Source organism: Podarcis vaucheri (genome assembly GCF_965113315.1).
Source record: "Podarcis vaucheri genome assembly, chromosome: 5".
Classification (NCBI taxonomy): Eukaryota; Metazoa; Chordata; class Lepidosauria; order Squamata; family Lacertidae; genus Podarcis; species Podarcis vaucheri.
This window is the reverse complement of record NC_138763.1, coordinates 35113155-35133939: the sequence shown is the minus strand read 5'-3', so window position 1 is coordinate 35133939 and position 20785 is coordinate 35113155. Positions and strand designations below refer to the sequence as shown.

Sequence of the window (20785 nt, the reverse complement as noted above, 5' to 3'; positions counted from 1 at the left end):
AAAGAACACTTCACATAATTTTCTCCACCATTTTTTTTTATGTTGCGGGTTGCCATCATCTTCCCCAAAGCACCCTGGAATGGCACTAGGGGCATGTTCACACGACCACTTACTACTCATCCAGTTCACTCATTAGCCACAATTAATATCAGTCCTATAGTTTATTGGCAACTGCTGCATTTTTCTCAAATCATTTTCAATTTGACTTGAAAACGTAAGCAGCATCCACTTCCTTCTTAAGAAAGGTGTGTGCATTTGAGACAGCAGTTGCACACACACAGATGAGCACACATCAGTTGGAGCTGTGGAGGGAGAGAGTTGCAGAGGCAGGGAAACCCAAAAGGCCATGTGGGTCACATGAAGACATTCCCGCCCCCCTCTCTGATGTGAACAACATTGCACAAGTGTGACTTGAAATGCAGTGGGAGGAAGTGACCTCACTGCATTTTAAGCTGATGATGTGAATCTGGCATTTCAGTGAATGCAGCAATAGTGGCCTGACTGTTTCTGTTACTTGTGGCAGTAGCAATTTGGGGGGGGGGGAATGGGAAGAGATAGGAAAAGGGAGAGAAGCTCTGCGGCAGCCACTGCTGATGGTAATGACTATCTGAGAAATGTAATGAAATGATGTGCCCCTACCCCGTGTAATTTATCTGGCTACAAATAGGGTGGAGAATATCAAGAGGCTATTTGCTCACTGCTTTAATTGACTCACATAGTACTTTGAGGATGATTATTATGACTGCACCTGCTAAAGCTCTGTCCATTTTGGTGCATAGCACCCCAAAAAGTGGACTTTTACATCCTCAAGCTCCATATGCCTATTAAGAGTTTATTTGTTTATGTTACTAAAGAAATGCTCCTGCTGCCACATATTTGCTTCCCCACTCCCATGTTGTGGAAGTAACTTCCACTGTGTGTTTGTGTTACGTCATTTGCAAATTCCAAAATATAACTTTTGTGCCTTGCCCTGCAAAGACATGCACAAGCTGTCCAGCATTGCAAGTCAGTGTGTCGCACTATGGCGGGGGATGGCGGCAGGCGGGATGAAAGTTTCACTTTGGACATCACAAAGGAGCATGGGGAAGAGGAAAGACATTTGCCCCTTAGTCAGATTATTTGACAGTCTGAAACTCGGTCACTTTTGAGAGTAAATGGAATATAAAAATCCTGGGAACTGTAGTATATGAAAGGTATTGGGAATTGTGGCTCTTTGGATGAAAACTACAGTTCCTGGGATTCTTTTTTTTGTCAGGGGTTCTTTAAATATATGGCCTTTACCTTCAGTATCAAAAGATATGTAACCAAGGATAGCCAATGTGGTGCCCACTAAATGTTTCTTGACTATAACTTCCTCATCCATGGCTATTGCATAGCTGTCAAGCGTCCCTTATTTGGAGGGACAGTCCCTTATCCCAGCCCCATGCCCTGCTGCTGTCCTTTATTGATTGATGTCCCTTAAATTTCCCGGGTTTCAAAGGAAGCAGCTCTTCTCCCTCTCTCCCTGCCGGCCAGGGAGGAGGAAGGCTCCAACTGTGTTGCTTGGCTGCCCGGCCCGCCCCTCTCCGGCCTCCTCTCACCAGCCTCGGCCCCCGGGAACCCCTCCCTGCCAGGACTGGTGGGAGCCTCGGGCCATTCTGCCACCATCCTCCTCGTGGCCGCCGAACTGAGCGTCTCTGCCTGGGGCCTCCCCTCTGCCCATCACCGCTGCTCCCGCTAGGCCATACTGCGGCTGTGCCGCCAAAGGACCCGAATGAGATGGGCAGCCCGGCATAGTCTAAGAATTGCTGAGGAGCCTTGAGAGGACAGCAAGGGCAACCATAGAGAAAGCAGTTCAGAGAGAGGAGGGAGAGGAGGAGGCGGAGGTGCGGGCAGGTGTTCCAAGGGCTACAAGGGAAGGACCGCAAGCGCTTCTCCCATAGGTTTGTAGTGGTAGACCAGCATAGATGGTCTGATCTGCGGGTTTACTTCGGGCACTATTTCCCCCCCCTCCTCCCGCCCCACCTGATGGAATTGAGAGCTGCAGATGGAGCACAAGAGAAAAGATACAGAACTGCAGCAGCATCTTCGTAGCTTGGACTTCGTTTTGCGCGAAAAGTGGTTGCTGCTTGTAGTTATTTAATTGCAGTGTTTCATCGGCTGGTGTCTTGAGCAGCAACCTCTGGAAACGAAGGGCTAAAAACTGGTGCTGCTCTCCAAAATTATCTGGTCCCTTTTAACTGGTTGACTAAAATCCCTTATTTTTGCTGCTGGTCCCTTATTTTCAAGGCTGCTGGTCCCTTATTTTCAAATCTGTAAGTTGACAGCTATGGGCTATTGGCCATGCTGGCTGGGGCTGATGGGAGTCGTAACAACATCTGGTGGGAACTTTATTAGCTGTCCTTGATAGGAAGTGACTGATAGTGTATTTTTTCTGTACTAATGCTATATTTCAGCTCCATTAAGGAGTACCTTCTCCTGTAAGTGAGACAGTAGCTCAGAATCTGTTCCTAATCAAAATTAGCTGGTCTTATCCATCAGCACATTAATGAAATGAAACAGGTACTGGCTTCATTCATATGCTGAAGCCTGAACTGAAACTACTAAGTTTACCACTATCTCATCTTCATATACTGTTATCTCATGAAAAAGTTATTTTGTAGAATACCAACATTTTCATTGCCTTTGTTTTTAATCTCCGTTCATCATCAGAGCTGATTTTAGGTATTAGGCGCTCCCATTGCAAAAATCATGCCAAAGGCAAGTCAGTCTTACATTTTCCATTTCAAACACCATCACTTTATCCATTAAAACAAAATTATATGTGCCTATTTAATTTGTTCCCCTAAATGCTGTTTTCTGACTATTATAAAGGATAGTGATACCAATTTTCAACTAAATCGGCTATATCTCCACAATTAGCAATTAGAGCTTCTGTTCATCAGTGCAGGTTGTGAGAAGATATGGTCTTTTGGAGCAATTTTGTCTCGTTCAGTTTGCTCTTAAAACAAATGGGTTCTTCTTAGTGATCCATTGTTGCAGACACCTTAGTACAACCTGCTCTATTTAATATTTGGCTAATTTTCAGTAATGTGAGGCATGTTGGAGGGTGTGCATGGGGATGGCAGAAGTATGCATCTTTCTAAGCAAAGCCCCATTGTATTCAATGGAGCTTACTTGCAGGTTCGTGTGCATAGGATCTCAGCCTGTGAATGAGATGAAGAGCTGGACTCTGAGAGGGAGAGAGAGAGTGTTACCTGTCTGCACATATGCACTTGAACTGGAGAGATGTCGCTGGAAGGAGTTCAGAGGGTGATTAGCTGAAGCAGAAAAAGCAAAGTGGGAGCTCATTGGGCAGGTCAGTGAAGTATATCTGCTGTTTTTGGGCTTTCATACAAAGAGAAACTGGCTGACTTGGGTGAGTGATATACTCAGTAAGCTTCAGGCAACAGGGCTAGGCTAGGGAGCCCTCTGAGTCAGATTCTATACACATCTTTGACCATTTCCCTAGTACTCAATCTTCTTTGCCAATATGGCCTGATTACTCGTCTCCAAACACCTATTCTTTTGATTGTAGATGTATCTCAAATGTAGGGTCAAGCCAGTGAGTTTTCTGGGCAGGGAGGCAGATTGAGGACAGACAGAAAATACTTTCCCACATAACACATTATCTTTTCGCAATACGTTGTTGCCAGATGTGATGGCTACTGGCTTGGGTGGCTTGGAATTGGACAAATTAATGGAGGAGGGCCGATCTAGGAGATATTAGCCATGACAGATAAATAGAACCTCCGTGTTTACAAACAGTATATCTGAATACCAAATGCTGAGTACTGGATGCTAGGGACCTGCCATGGTGGAGAATGCTGGACTACGTGGATCAGCAGAGAAAGTGTTAGGTGGTTCATAGACTATTCCTTCCCTCACAAACCATATCCACTTTTTAAGGTAATCCATAGAGACAGTACCTGGAGCTGCGCTTCAAGAGAACACCAATTTGCATTTGTGAGAAGCTGCCTTTGTCTATGTGCAGAGAGCAGATCCTGTGGCTATATATCCAGGTAGTGTTTTCTCATGTCAAAATGTGTTGTGTCAGTGTCTACAGCTTGAGCTTTTAGGGGAATGACATCTGTGGCAAAATGTCTTGTGTTGGCTGTGCTGAAGCTTGGCATAAGACAATCACTTGAAAATCTCAGCAGTGTGTCAAAGGCTCCAGGGAACAGAATATGGCATAGCACAACAGTGCAATCCTATGTATGTCTGCTGAAAGAAAGGAAGAAAAAGAGGAAGCAAGGGGCAGAACTGATAGAATAAAGTTGGGGTGGCAATGAAACAATTCATTGAAATGAACAGTTCATTTATAAAGACAAGACAAATCCTAGAGCTGGCCCTATAATTAGTTCTTTAGCTGTAATGGGTTTTTCTTTATTCAGTAAATGCATGCATAGTTTGCATAGTATAAATAGGGATTTTATTTATAACTCCCAAGTCTCTACACTCAAATAATATTGGCTTCCTGTAACTATTTAGTTTAATTCTGCGCAAACCTATGTAATACAAAAGACATAAAAATTAGTATTTATACTATGGCTCCATAGCCTTTAATGATGTTCTAGTTCTAGAGATTTCCTCTACAGCAAGGTCAGTTATGCAGCTTTTGCCTAAATCACTTTAATTTGTTAGAATATATTAAATAGCTTCAGTACAATGTTTGGACTGTAATATTAGACTTTGTCTCCATTTTCATTAAATTGATTAGTTATTTAATATGAAAGCAGAATAATATGATTGCACTGGAAATCCCAAGAGATGGATTTAATCTCTTACTATATTGGTGGGTGGGGGAGGGGGGATATAGGCAACTCCAATTTTCCAGAATATTAACTGGTAAAAAAAAAATCAGCAAAATAAAGATTTGTTATACTAAGTGGGGCTGAATGAGATGAGATTGGGAGAGAGAGAGAGAGAGAGAGAGAGAGACTCTCTTCCTCTGTCACAACTGTTGAGTTTACAGGTTTTGCAAATCTTTTTAGTGCTTTACAGTGCAGTTTCATACATGCCTCTTCAGAATATCAGTAAGCCAAATTAAGTTCAGTGGGGCTTAATGACAGGTAGGTGGGCAAAGGAATACAGCCTTAAAAACCTAAATGCATCCAGCGTTTTCTACAAGCCAGCCACTGAGTTGGTCTTCAAGCCAACAACGGTAATGAGAACTCATTCCAGGTTCTCCACCTATCTATCTACTCAAACATTTATAAGCTGCCTTTCGAGTCCCCCAGGAGGTTAGTCAGACCACTGTTGACTACATGGTTAAGATATAAATTACTGGACAGGGAACCTAAGCAACCTTAAGTCTCGGGATGGGAGGACATTGATAGTAATTAGAGTTGGTTTAAGTTATTTGCTAAACAGAGAAGAAAAAGAGAGAAAACCACCTTGAATACTGTGTTGACAGTCAGAATGAAAACTTGTGTGTGTGTGAAAAATACACCGAAATATTTAGAATGTAGTGAAATAGCTGCTAAGTAATTGAAATGTCAATAGTTCTACTTTAGTGAAGTTGCAAAATTGCCTTCACATATCATTGATTCAGATTTGAAAAGAACTGTGTTGATGGACAAAACGTTCAACCAAATGGAAGAAGTAATGGGAACAAAACATTTACACAGATATTCATGTGTTTTCCTTCCAGATGTCTGCAGTAAACTTCCAGTTTTTGAATTGCCTCTAAGACTAATCCAGCTATCTGCCAGGCAGCAATTAATTTTCTTGTGCTATGTTGCTCATGCAAAATATACTTCTCAAAATAAACAAGTCCTTGTCCAAGAATTGACTAGATGAAGCAAACAAAAGGAAGTCTTCAGCATTCTTGTGGACAGACTACTAGCAGACCCTGAAAAGGGTGCACAAATATTAAAAGTATTTCCCCCTTATTCCATGCATTTTCTTATCTTGCTTCTAAATTGGAAGCTCCTAGCACTACTGAATCATTGCTCTTTCACTATAAGCTACACTACACACAGAATTTCAGCTGAATTCCCATACTTTCGAGAGATAGGTACCTTTTGTATGCATTTTGCTATGTTCTAACCGTACTAAGGGACATGACATATCAATGTGAGGAAAGAAATGTGCAGTTTTAATACCAATTTTTATCAATACTTTGCACTGAAACACTTTTTAATTGACTATTGCATGGTTACTTGAATAACTTTTTGAAGTATCCACTAAAATACATTGGTGCTAATTGAAAGATCAGCAAAAAAATTAACCCTGTGCTTTAAAAAAGCAGTATTCTTTTTAGATCACTTATATAGAAACACTTTTTTATTTAAGGTAGGGAGGCTAACATGCCTCCATAAAAGGGGCTGATTACCCCCCCCTGCAAATTCTTCACTCCCTCCAAGACCCTAAAAGGTAAAGGTACCCCTCACCGTTAGGTCCAGTCACAGACGACTCTGGTGTTGTGCGCTCATCTCACTCTATAGGCCGAGGGAGCCGGCATACAGCTTCTGGGTCATGTGACCAGCATGACTAAGCCACTTCTGGCGAACCAGAGCAGAGCACGGAAACGCCATTTACCTTCCCGCCGGAGCGGTACCTATTTATCTACTTGCACTTGGCGTGCTTCTGAACTGCTAGGTGGGCAGGAGCAGGGACCGAGCAACGGGAGCTCACCCCATCGTGGGGATTGGAACCGCCAACTTTCTGATCAGCAAGCCCTAGGCTCTGTGGTTTAACCCACAGTGCCACCCGCGTCCCCAACCCTCAAAGACCCTACCAATATATAATTCTCTCCTTAGGTGATCTTCAGAAACAGCTGAGGGTGGGGGCCGGCGTGAATGTCCTGTGTGTAGAGCATGGGGGGTAGTCACATCCACCACTGGTATGTGGTCCACTGGAGGTTGGCCGAAGAGGGCCAAAAAATTGAGCCAAAACAGATGAATGGTGATAGGCACACTCCATATGTTAAAACTATACCCTTAGAAAGGTGGAAGAATAAAGCTAAGGCGATCTACACCTTTTGATACTGCAGTTTTGTTCGGCTCTTTTCAAAAAAGTCAGTTTTCCTGCGATCTGAAAAGAGAAAACACAGGAGAACAATGCTTTAATGGCAATGTCATGTAGAGTTGTAAAAAGTGAGTGGGGGTGTGTGTGTTTATTCCTGTGTAAATGGATAGCATGGAAGCACTCCCACAGTAAGGGAATGGACTGTCCCATGTTATTTCAAGTCTTCAGCTCTGCTGGAGTTTTAATTAAGATTTTCATTAAAAACATATTGAGGTCAGAGCTTAGAGCTCAATTAAAGTCAATGGGATAAATGAAATGATGTACCTGAAAAGCTGGAGGTCTGAAGAAGACCAAATATGGGGCGAAATTCACATACAGCAAGCTGATGTGATTTTCTTTATGCCGACGCAGGATTTAAATAGGTGTTTACTGTTACTTTTTTGTTCACATATTCATAGAAGAATCATAGAATCATAGAATCATAGAATCATAGAGTTGGAAGAGACCACAAGGGCCATCGAGTCCAACCCCCTGCCAAGCAGGAAACACCATCAGAGCACTCCTGACATATGGTTGTCAAGCCTCTGCTTAAAGACCTCCAAAGTAGGAGACTCCACCACACTCCTTGGCAGCAAATTCCACTGTCGAACAGCTCTTACTGTCAGGAAGTTCTTCCTAATGTTTAGGTGGAATCTTCTTTCTTGTAGTTTGGATCCATTGCTCCGTGTCCGCTTCTCCGGAGCAGCAGAAAACAACCTTTCTCCCTCCTCTATGTGACATCCTTTTATATATTTGAACATGGCTATCATATCACCCCTTAACCTCCTCTTCTCCAGGCTAAACATGCCCAGCTCCCTTAGCCGTTCCTCATAAGGCATCGTTTCCAGGCCTTTGACCATTTTGGTTGCCCTCCTCTGGACACGTTCCAGTTTGTCAGTGTCCTTCTTGAATTGTGGTGCCCAGAACTGGACACAGTACTCCAGGTGTGGTCTGACCAGAGCAGAATACAGTGGCACTATTACTTCCCTTGATCTAGATGCTATACTCCTATTGATGCTGCCCAGAATTGCATTGGCTTTTTTAGCTGCCGCGTCACACTGTTGGCTCATGTCAAGTTTGTGGTCAACCAAGACTCCTAGATCCTTTTCAAGCAGATTGACCTTTAAAAATTATATTAGTGTTCAAGGTCATACTTTATTGCATTGCCATTACTGTAGACCCCAGAAAAGATATTTGTGTACATGGATCACTATGGTATAAGTAATAAGTAATAGCCTTAAATAAAGACCATACCATGATATTAAACTGACATCATAATCAAATGCATCTTAAATGTACAGCTTAATTGGTGTTTCTCTGACCTCAGGAATGGATTGATAAGATATTTCTTTCAAATGTAAGAGAAAGAAGGTAGATAGTGATGGCCAAACTTCCAGCTGTTTTGGGACTACAAATCCCATCATCCCTAGCTAACAGGACCAGTAGTCAGGGATGATGGGAACTGTAGTCCCAAAACAGCTTGTGGGCCAAGTTTGGCCATCATTGAGGGAGATGATCTGTATTGTTGATGAGGAAAATAAAATTCAGAAAGAAGGAGCAACTGACATGAAAGCAAAGAATCTTCCTTGAGCTGAATCTAAGAAGCTAATCGTATGCATGTTTATCCTGTGGGAATAAGCACCACTGAACATGATAGGATGTTCTTCCAAGTAAACATGCTTATGATTGTACTGCACAGGACTATAGAATGAAATTAAAAGTTTAAAATAAGATTTCAAGGCATTGATATATATATATATATATATATATATATATATATATATATATATATATATATGCTTTCGTAGATTTTCACGGGTACAGGAATGCAGGTTTTGGTGTCTTCGGGTGTCTTCCCGTGTAAGAGTCGGGGTGTCTGGGCGACGTTTCGACGAGGTCTCACTCGTCATCTTCAGGCTGGTGCTTTCGGCTTCTTGTTACTGGAACAGAGCAGAATCTGGTGTTTGAGTTCCTATAAATACTGTTGAGGGGTGTGGTGTATAGCCTCCAACGTTCTGGGCAGAGAGGAAGTTCCTAGATTAGTGTGCCTTTTCTTCTTTTGTTCCTTAATTACTTGAGGGATATCTAGAGTGATTTCATGAGTGATATTCTGAATACCACTGGGTGGGTCATTAAGTGTAGATTAGTTGCTAAAGCTTTCGTGTCTTGACCTCTTGAGCTTGTGAAGAGTTTTTCTGAGAAGATGGCTGTGCTGCATTTAGTTGTGCTCTGGCTTGGCTTCGTGTATAGGGGCGAGCTGTGATTTTGTGCCTTGTGCCAGCCAGATCTGTGTAGGGATTGCAGGGGGGTGCAGCATCCGGAGGTGCCACTATAGTTTGGCTACTGGATGGAGTCTGTAATATGTCTGTGGAGAGGGTCTGGGTTTGGGTCTGGTGTGGTTGATTGGTGACGGCGTTCTGTGTGCCCTCCCCACAAAAACCGACACCAGAACCAGAGGCACACAGAACGCCGTCACCAATCAACCACACCAGACCCAAACCCAGACCCTCTCCACAGACATATTACAGACTCCATCCAGTAGCCAAACTATAGTGGCACCTCCGGATGCTGCACCCCCCTGCAATCCCTACACAGATCTGGCTGGCACAAGGCACAAAATCACAGCTCGCCCCTATACACGAAGCCAAGCCAGAGCACAACTAAATGCAGCACAGCCATCTTCTCAGAAAAACTCTTCACAAGCTCAAGAGGTCAAGACACGAAAGCTTTAGCAACTAATCTACACTTAATGACCCACCCAGTGGTATTCAGAATATCACTCATGAAATCACTCTAGATATCCCTCAAGTAATTAAGGAACAAAAGAAGAAAAGGCACACTAATCTAGGAACTTCCTCTCTGCCCAGAACGTTGGAGGCTATACACCACACCCCTCAACAGTATTTATAGGAACTCAAACACCAGATTCTGCTCTGTTCCAGTAACAAGAAGCCGAAAGCACCAGCCTGAAGATGACGAGTGAGACCTCGTCGAAACGTCGCCCAGACACCCCGACTCTTACACGGGAAGATACCCGAAGACACCAAAACCTGCATTCCTGTACCCGTGAAAATCTACGAAAGCAAATATATATATATATATATATATATATATATATATATATATATATATATATGCAGAGCAGCTATATGCACCCCCATTTTTCCTATCTTTTTCTGCTATGCTGTCCAGGGTTGGGCATCTGATACAGCCAGCTTTCAGAACTGGGTGATTAATGGAGGCACATAGGACTGGATCCCTCTGAGATTTGTGGATGGGCTGTGATGTGATTGACCACATCAGAACCCATTTTAGCCAGTGTCACACTGAGGTTTGTGCTGCCCTGTGGTGAGAACAGCTGCAGGACAGTTGCATACTTAAAAGTTTAAAAAGAACAAAGGCTTTTTTGTGCTCTACGTGTAATAAAGGACCGTGATCAAGTCCTTTGGAAGGGGCACTGGGCTTTCATCTCAGTTTAATTAATACTTTGCTGAAAATGAGTGACAGATAACAATTAATAGGGTGGTAATGAAAGACTAATAAGGACATTGGAACTAAATGGTTATATATGTGACAGAAAATTTGAACCACAAGAGGGATAATGAGGAGACGATGAAAAAGTGAGAACATCTTCTAATCCAGGGATGAAGAAACTGTGGCCCTCCAGCTGTTGTTGGACTACAACTTCAGTCAGACCTAACTATAGGCCATGCTAACTGGTGGGAGGTGGAGATACCTGGAGTGCCACAGGCTCCTCACCCCTTCTTTAACCAGAAGTAAATCTGTTCATAGAGATGATTTTTAGAGATGATGATTGAGATTTGGTAGTGCATAGAATATTCATTCATATTGAAAGCAAAATGAGAGAATAAGGCCAAACTATAGTCCAAGTCTCTTGGGAGAAAAGCAATGACAAACCTAGACAGCATCTTAAAAAGTAGAGACATCACCTTGCCAACAAAGGTCCATATAGTAAAAGCCATGGTTTTCCCAGTAGTGATGTGTGGAAGTGGGAGCTGGACCATAAAGAAGGCTGATCGCCGAAGAATTGATGCTTTTGAATTATGGTGCTGGAGGAGACTCTTGAGAGTCCCATGGACTGCAAGAAGATCAAACCTATCCATTCTGAAGGAAATCAACCCTGAGTGCTCACTGGAAGGACAGATCATGAAGCTGAGGCTCCAATACTTTGGCCACCTCATGAGAAGAGAAGACTCCCTGGAAAAGACCCTGATGTTGGGAAAGATGGAGGGCACAAGGAGAAGGGGACGACAGAGGACAAGATGGTTGGACAGTGTTCTCGAAGCTACCAACATGAGTTTGACCAAACTGCGGGAGGCAGTGGAAGACAGGAGTGCCTGGCGTGCTCTGGTCCATGGGGTCACGAAGAGTCGGACACGACTAAACAACTAAACAACAACAATAGTCCAAGTCAAGGATGGAGTACCACTGACTCTGCAACTACAGTTCCTATAAACCCTGGCACCTGGAGGACCGCAGGTTCCCCATTCCAGGTCTAGATGGAAATCAGGCACAAGGATATCCTGCTGCATCAGGCCCATGACCCATCTAGTTTAGCATCCTCGTCTCACAGGGGCCACCTAGATGGGAAACCGTCAAGGAGGACCTGAGTACAAGAGAACTGTCTTCACTTGTGGTTTACAGCAACTGGTATTTGGAAGCACAGAGGCATCAAACGGGAAAATTGAGGGATCAGTTATGGTACATGTCCACTCTATAAGCTGCATTTTTCCTGTGCCCACTGTACCAGCTGTTAGTATAAAAGGGTTCAATGGGCAGCTTGTCATTTCAAATAGCTCCTCACTTATACTTAATGCATTCTATTTATTCAGTTACAAATCTATTGAGATTTCCTTTTTCATCTAATCCAGGTGATAGCAGGCAACAGATGCTGTAAAACTAGTGTTTTTGAGCATTATGCTTTAGCTAAGTCATTTGAAAACTACTGTGGTGGTAATCACTTTCGGAAGTGATTTAAATGCACTTGTTTGAGTCCTTTATATATTCCATCCTTATCTCATTTGACCAAATGTTTTGGAAGGCTAAGCCTTCCAAATGTAGACTCTAGTGCAGGAAAAAGCAGAATGTTGAACCCATTTGATAATGTATCCAAAAACAATTTGATTTAAAAAAATCTGGCAGAATGTCACTACCTTGAAGCAGAAACTGTTAGGCTGGCATTCAAATTTGTGTATGCTCTGAGAGCAAGTAGGGATATTTGCCAACATATCCTAGCCAATATATTGACTTTTCCACTTTGACCAGAAAAGCAATTTTGAATGACTTTCATGTTGGATCCAAGAGAAAAGAAAGAGATTGGAGAAGTCCATTCTGAGTACGTGTCAGGATAATGGATGGACCCAAACTGTACATGATTTGGGATTCAGTAAGGGTAGCCTCAGGTATAGTTAGAAGACCGCTAAAATCCTTGCAATAATTTTGCCAGCCACAGCTAATGAGATGCCTCAATAGTTTCCACAAGTTGTTCTGTCACCTTTTTAAAAAAAGGTTGATAATTTTGACATCCCTAAAATCTGCTGGGATCTCCTCTCTCTCCCAGATTTTTTCAAGGAGTTTGTGAAGTTGTTGTGTAAGTTCAATTCCACCCACTTTGAAGACTTTGGCAGGTATCCCATCAAGTCTTCTGGCTTTTTTTTTTGGGGGGGGAGTTAATAGCTGTACACAACTCTTCCAGATTTGAAGACACTGCAAGCTCATCTCTAATTTGTTTTTGCGGAATTTGTGAAACGACCTCAGCAGCTATGGGGGAGTTGTGGTTAAGGAGATGCTTGTAATGTTCTTTCCAGCACAATGCAATAGCTTCTTTATCTTTTAGAAGTGTGGTACTGTCTGTTGAGTGTTGGGGGCATATGCTATGATTTATTGGCCCATAAATGGTCTTTGAAGCTTTAAAGAAGCTCTGTGCATCTTGAGTATCGGCTAAGTGCTGGATCCCTGGAGCTTTTTTTTAACCCACCAGGTTCTTTAGTTCTCGGGGGGGGGGGGTTGAATCTCAGCCTTAGCATTGGCATAGGGTTTTTCTCTTAGTGGTGCAGTTTCTATCCCTTTGGCAGATCTGAAAGGCCTTCCCTTTCTTGTTGATAATGCATTCAATCTCACTTTCATTCTCACCAAACCAATCCTAGTGTTTCTTGGTTTGGTATGTTTGTTCACAGACTGCAATAATGGATGTTTTTAGCTTGGTCCAGTGTTCCTCGATGTTGTAAGGGAACTTGGAAAGCAGATGCTCCTTAAGAGTCGTTTGCAGGCAATCCTGTTTAATAGAATCTTGAAGGGCTTGATTGTTCATTTTGCTCCTTGGTTTCCTTCCTTGAATCCTGAGTTGACGTATAATATTGATAGCCATCATGGAACATATTAATTGGTGATGTGTCCACCAGTTGTCAGCACTCAACATAGCTCTGGTAAAGAGCATATCACAGTGATCTTCAGCTCAGACAATTACATAGTCTAAGAGGTGCCAGTGATTTGACCGAGGATGCATCCCTGATTTTTAAAAAAAAAAATGTCAGAAGAGTGTGTTGGTAATAACAACGTTGTGTGCTATACAAATAGTCAAAAGTAAGATTCCATTCTGGTTGCTGTTGCCAATTCCTTCTTTCCCAATAGTCCCTGGCCACAGATCAAAATCTCGCCCAACTCTTGCATTAAAATCACCCAGGAGAATAATTTTATACTCCTTAAGCATCTCTAATAGAATGGCATCCAGCTGAGAATAAAAATTTTCTTTAAAATCTTTACTGGTATCCAGTGTTGGTGCATAAGCGCCTAAAACAATAGCCTTTTGGTTTTTGGCCAGTAGCATAGCGTGGGTTGTCAGCACCCGGGGCAAGGCAAGTAATTTGCGCCCCCTAACCCGTGGATTTGCGCCCCCTAACCCTAACCCCCAGATGTTGCGCCCGGTGCGGCCGGCCCCCCTGCACCCCCCACACTACACCACTGTTTTTGGCGAGTTTTATTCAAAGGGTTGAAAGTTACTCATTAATGCTGGTAGGGACTTCTGAAAGAGCTTTACAAGATCATAGATGTCAGGTGCTGGTGTGGTTGCTCGAGAGCAAACAGGCAAGACTCTGACCTGTCTTTTCCAGGCTTTATTCTTAGTCCAAACTATTTACAGTGAAGAGCATCGTAAGTTCATGTCCGGCTCTATTGCTAGCAGAATCTGGGAGTGGTCGGTCTTTGTACCTCGCCAAGCATAACAGTCGCGTGACCCCCAACCTTCTCCACCCCTCCCTGCGCTGAAACCTACTGCGCAGAGAGGGCGCTGGCAAAGGGGCGCTTCCCTTCCCTTCCCTTTGCTCAGTGTTAAGGCTCTCCCTAGCATCTCCTGGTCCCTGCATCCCCTCCCCACTGGAGGTGGGGCTTTCCTCCTCACTGGAGGAGAAACTGCTTAGCAAGATTTTTGGAGGTTCCCTGTAACACAACTGCCCTCCACCTCTCGCCTCAGAGCTGATGGCAGTTCCTTGACAATAGGCATATATGTATATATACACACCCCTATTTAGAACAGAGAAAAATCTTACTTCAAAAATAAAGTGGTCAACGCCCCCCTTCCATTTTCCAAGTGGGACTAACCCCCTCCCCAAAAAAGAACCACTGCATATTGCACTGATACATTCTTCTACCCCTGAAAGGCATGAAGGCCCTTGAAACAGTACAGGTAAAAAGCTTATTTTTCTCTTCTTTGATCACATCCTGCATGTTGAGGATCTAATTCTATTGGCTGAGGAATGTAAAATCTCCAGACTGAATGCTACTTGGTGCTAAAATTACATTATTATCCAAAAGTAGAATGATACTGACATGTGAGCTCTATACAGATTACTTCTTCACTAAATATAACTGTGAAAATATTGGCTAAAGTATCTATAGCAAATAGACTGTAGAGAAAGTGATTTGTCAATTGATCCACACACTGCCCAAACTAGCTTTTTCAATGGCAGAAATTTCTCTGGCGAGATAATATTCCTGCTTGATAGCATGAACTTCTGTATAAATCACCACCTTCCCTTGCCTTTGATTCCATGGAGGTAGATAACAAATTTCAGAAGCTTGGACTTGAAATTTACAAGGTGACTCAATCAATTCACAATCTGGGAGATGCTGCATAATACACACTAGAGAGCTCTTTGTTTTCCATTCTGATTACACACCACACTTTGTTCTCTTTAGCCAAAAATACCAAGAAATGTTTGTTTAGCCTCTTTCTTTTCACACTAGCTATATTTATCAGCAAAGCTGATGATGTTGAATCCAGTAATAGAACAAGAGAGAAAACATATATAGGCACACATTTGTTGCACGTACAGTGTTGGTTTCATATAAAAGTAGTTCGTGAAGTCATGGCAAGTATAAGTCTTGTCCATTAGAACTTCCTGATGTGTTTAGTATCCAGGTCCCGACCATATTGGGTGCCTTCCGAGAGGTGTCTATTGTGAGGTTATTTTTAGGACTTCTGGCCCTTAATTTGAAGGGCTTTAAGTACTTGTGGTCATTTTTAGTGGGCAGGTTCTTTACGACCTGTATTTTATTTGTACGCATGTGGGTTTTTAAAAAATAGGTTTTTATTGGTTTGTTTGTTGCAACTGGTTTTAATGATTATACTGTGTTGTAAGCCGCTTTGAGTCACTTTTTAAAGTAAGAATAGTATTAATAAGTAAGTTTGTGTTCATCTTGCATGCAAGTCCTTTGCAGCATCCACACTATGTCTTAAAAATGCCAACCTGCATTTCTAGTGGAAATCCAATGTTAAAAGTGACTCATTTGCAGTATCACAATTACAGTGTTAAGCTCTACCATTTACTTGTAGGTAAGTCTCATATGAGGGACGCGGGTGGCGCTGTGGGCTAAAGCCTCAGCGCCTAGGGCTTGCCGATCGAAAGGTCGGCGGTTCGAATCCCCGCGGCGGGGTGCGCTCCCGCTGCTCGGTCCCAGCGCCTGCCCACCTAGCAGTTCAAAAGCACCCCCGGGGGCAAGTAGATAAATAGGTACCGCTTACCAGCGGGAAGGTAAACGGCGTTCCGTGTGCGGCTCTGGCTCGCCAGAGCAGCGTTGTCACGCTGGCCACGTGACCCGGAAGTGTCTTCGGACAGCGCTGGCCCCCAGCCAATAGATGTGAGATGGGCGCACAAACCCCAGAGTCTGTCAAGACTGGCCCGTTCGGGCAGGGGTACCTTTACCTTTACCTTTAAGTCTCATTTAGGACGCGGGTGGTGCTGTGGGTTAAACCACAGAGCCTAGGACTTGCCAATCAGAAGGTCGGCGGTTCGAATCCCCGTGACGGGGTGAGCTCCCATTGCTCGGTCCCTGCTCCTGCCAACCTAGCAGTTTGAAAGCACGTCAAAGTGCAAGTAGATAAATAGGTACCACTCTGGTGGGAAGGTAAACGGTGTTTCTGTGCGCTGCTCTGGTTCGCCAGAAGCGGCTTAGTCATGCTGGCCACATGACCCGGAAACTGTACGCCGGCTCCCTCGGCCAATAAAGCAAGATGAGCGCCACAACCCCAGAGTCGGCTACAACTGGACCTAATGGTCAGGGGTCCCTTTACCTATACCTTTAAGTCTCATTTATTTAAAGTAAATACCATTTATTTTTGGACACGACTAATGTGGGAAACAATTCCTTGAGATGCTGCATTGCTAATTTTGTGTCTGCTTTAGTCTGCAATCTGAAGCATATATCCCTGGAACTGAAAGTAAGCCCTATTGAATTTGGAAGTTTTCTGATTAAACTCACTCAGGATTGCTCTGATTAGTACATTACTGTAGGTTAGTACACTACCTTTGACAAGCTGAACAGCAGCAACTCTAAGACTGTTAGGGCTTAAATTGCAGCAGGGTCAGTTGCTCCCACTGCATTTCAAGTTGCATTTGCTGCACTACACCAGGGAGTTGGCAATGGTGTCTTCACCCAATAAACAATATCTGATCTGTTTCCCCAGCTCTGCAGTCCTTCCATACTCATATTTGAGGAATATGGTACAGGACACATATGGATTGTGCCAATGTCACATGTACTTAGCTTCAAACACCAGTAGTGGGAGTGCACTGAAGCCAGAGTAAGTGTGTGCAAGAGATCAGTTGCAAATCCTGAAAAATCCCTTAACTCTGAAGGTCTTTCCTCAAATAAGTATACTTCCCCATGCATCGCTTTGTATCCATCCCAATCATTTTCCGCTCCTCTAGCAGAAGCTCCAAATTTCTTTGCTCTCATTTGTAGACTGGGCTGGAGGATGGATGAAAAACATTCTTCCTTGCCCTAAATAAGGAAACCTTCAGATGACTAACTTTCCTGGATTTTTGAGGTTCATACTCTTGTTGCTGGACTGTAATATGAAACAATGGCGCATAGGTCAGCTTAACTTTGATAAGTTACATGCTCTGAACAGTAGCTGTAAATCTGAAAGTCTTCCTGCAACTTTCACTGCTGTGCTGGCAGTTCTGGAATGAATAGAAAGCCCTCTATAAACTCACCTTCAGAAGCTTGAAGGATTCATGAGGCTCTAAGGACCCATTGAAAGGTTTAGGATGTTTCAGGAAACCCTATAGTCCAGCTGGCACAGAGGTTCTGACAACCTTAACAGAATTAAAGATGTTAGGGTTGTTGTGTGTGAGGATAGCAGGACTCTGTTATGGCTGAATTAAGGCAATAAATTAGTTCACGACAATCTGCTTGCTTTCCTAATGGGCTGGTAAGTATATAAAGTGGTGTTTTATATATTTACACATTTAAAATTTGTGCAGGCTAAGGACATTTATAGACAGTCTTCACTCCCGTCTTGAGGTCATACATGCAAACCAGTTGGGGTATAATATGGTATGAACTCATTAAAGTAAATTGCATTAAATTGATTCAGAAAAACTAGACAGCCTTATTAGTTCCAGGATTGCTGATACAGAATATAGTTGAAATCTCTAACTGATGCTAATAAAAAACAGGGATGGGATTCTAAATGTGCTAGCAATACCTACAAAAGATTATGTTACACACACAATTTTGAGCTAAATTTGTGAGCTGCCTTGTTTGAGACCCATAGCTACTAATATTTGAAGAGAAAAGATTTGCCCTAAAGTCTATCTAACCAGCTTTTCCCCTTTTTGACTTCATCTTCTTGGTCAGCATGATATTCATTCTTTTCTTCCTAATGTCTTTCCTACCAATTGTACTCAATTGTACTTAACAATTGTACTCAAAATACATACCTTTGGCTGAGTATTGCCCTAGGTCTTCTAGTGCCTTCATTTAAAAGCACTTTTGCTAGGTGGTAAGTAATAAATGGCACTTTTTCTAACAGGAAAAAAACCAGGTGAGAGCAGCTTTGTCACTGCTACATAGTACTATCACTGCTGGTCTTCATGCCATCTTTTTACTTTGATTTTTGTTAAAGTTATCACACTGGGGGATGTTTATAGTGCCTGTTTTAGTGTTTCCAATAAAGTGCTGAAGTTAAAAAGCCTCCTTGGGTGCAGACACGTACAGCTCTTGACTGAACTGAGGAGCAACATTTTTCTCAGGACTCATCAGCTAGCAGGCAGTTTCTTCTCACTTAGAGAGAGATGGGAGAGGAAATGGCCGTGAAAGAATTTCCACAGCAGGGGAAGAACTGAAGAGAGGGAAGCAGCGGGTGAGAAAGTGGGAGAGAGAGAGAAAATATTATACAAAAAAATATATCTATGCAAAGTGTCCATAGAACCACAGCAGGAAAATATTAGGTTGTTCCTTGGATTGTTCGGGCTTCAGCCTGGCTGCTATTAAGGCTGATGAGGTATATCTGTAAAATTGTAGTTTCCAAAATAAGTACTCTGTTCAAAAGGAATGGCTCTGAGCACTAGCCTTTGCGGCACTGATTCTATTGCTATACTTAGCACAAAGTACACTGGAACCCATCTAACTGGGTAAGCTCAGAGTACTTAGACCTGGCATATAAAGCAGCCTGCAGATAAGTGCACATTTAGTGTTAATCGGATCCTTAGCCCTGCCTGTGTGAAAATCAGTTAGTCAGAGAACCGAATCCCTGCAGAGTGGTGACTTCGAAGGTGACTTGCTAGTGAAAAAGTAAGGGTTTGTGTTGCCAGCCAAGGTGCCCCAAGTCATTAGACTAGCTGAAAGAAATCCTGAAACAAGATAGTTGTCATTTATAATTGTGTCAGGGTCAGCAGTAATGGGCAATAAAACAAACAGGTTAGGAATTAAGGCTATTTGATGCAATCAAGATCAATTGGCAAGTTGATCTAGAAGTAGCTATCACCGAAACCAAACTGGAAATCATTCTTCCCCTCCCCCATCCATTTTCCACCCTTATGTACACATTGCAGAGCAATAAGAGCACATTGAATTTCAAACCACATGGCAAACAACAATTCACATTTATGCCCTTCCATATATGTGTTCCATTCTGTCATTTCCTTTACCTTGATTCAGTCTGATTCAGGTGCTGTGGGAATGATTTGATAAGGTGTATTGAGTGGGTGGGGAATTAGAAGAAAATGTGTATTTGTTCCGCCAGTGTGGAGAAGCCTGTGAAAAGGCTGTGATAAAAGAAAATTTTCAGGAATCTATTTCTCTCTAATATCCAGGAATAGAGAACAAAGATCCTAATTTCAGAACTCCCACATTTAAAAATACTAATAGTAGTAGCCACAGAGAAGCCCATATCAGATTAGGACAGAGTGATGTGGGGGGGGGGCATAGCTTAATTACCCCTAACACACAAACACCCCCCCCCCGCAATTTAATGTTGCATCAGGCCACTCTTTCTTTGCCCTTTGGGGGTAAATCTTTCAGATACCCAGTTGTTAATCATACTACTTCCCCTCCAAGCAATAATGTAACTAGTAGGGTCGGTTCATATGGGGAGAGGCAGTCCTTGAGATATTGTGGGCTTCAGCCATTTAAAGCTTTATAGGTCAAAACCAGCACTTTGATTTGGGCCCAGAAACTAATTGGCAGCCAGTGCAGTCAGGCCAGAATTGGTGTAATAGGCTCAAACTTTCTTGCCTCAGTGAGCAACCTGGCCACCGAATTCTGCACCAGCTGAAGTTTCCTGCCTTCAGAGGCAGACCCACGTACAGTGGTGCCTTGGTTTAAGAACAGCTTAGTTTATGAACAACTTAGATTAAGAACGCTGCAAACCCGGAAGTAGGTGTTTTGGTTTGTGAACTTTGCCTTGGAAGCAGAACATGTTCCGCTTCCTGTTGAGTGTGTTCCATTTGTAAATTGAGTCCCCTGCTGCTATGGGAAAGCACACCTTGGTTTAAGAACGCTTTGGTTTAAGAACGGACTTCCGGAACGGATTAAGTTCGTAAACCAAGGTACCACTGTATAACATGTTGCAGTAATCTAAGCTAGAGGTTAACAGAGCACTGAAGTTAGGTTATCCCTGTCAAGATAGGGGCAGAGCTGGGCCACCAGCTGAAGCTCATAGAAGGCACTTCAAATCACCAAGGCCACTTGACTCTCAGACAACAGCAAAGGATCCAGAAGTACCCTCAAACTACATACCCACTCCTTCAGAAGAAGTGTAACCCTGTCAAGAGCAGGCAGACACCCATTCATCTGGTCTAACGGTGCCTCAGTATTATCTGGATTGAACTTCAGCTTGTTGGCTCTCATCTGGTCCATTAGTGAGGCAAGACAACTGTCTAGCACATCCACCGCTACACCTGCAGACATAAAAGAGAAGTAGAGCAGTGTGTCAGCATACTGCTGACAATGT

At 43.0% G+C, this 20785-nt stretch overlaps 1 long non-coding RNA gene across 2 annotated transcripts in view; it reads left to right on the top strand.

The window, feature by feature from the left end:
• The window catches only part of LOC309532033, a 136719-nt gene that overhangs the window by 84415 nt on the left and 31519 nt on the right, over positions 1-20785 (top strand). Inside the window, exon 4 of one of the 2 annotated variants that reach the window (XR_014219529.1) lies at positions 5672-5793. The exons of the other annotated variant lie outside the window; for it this stretch is intronic. This is a non-coding gene — a long non-coding RNA (uncharacterized lncRNA). Of the gene's footprint in view, positions 1-5671; positions 5794-20785 lie in introns of those variants that run through there. 2 annotated transcript variants of the gene reach the window in all.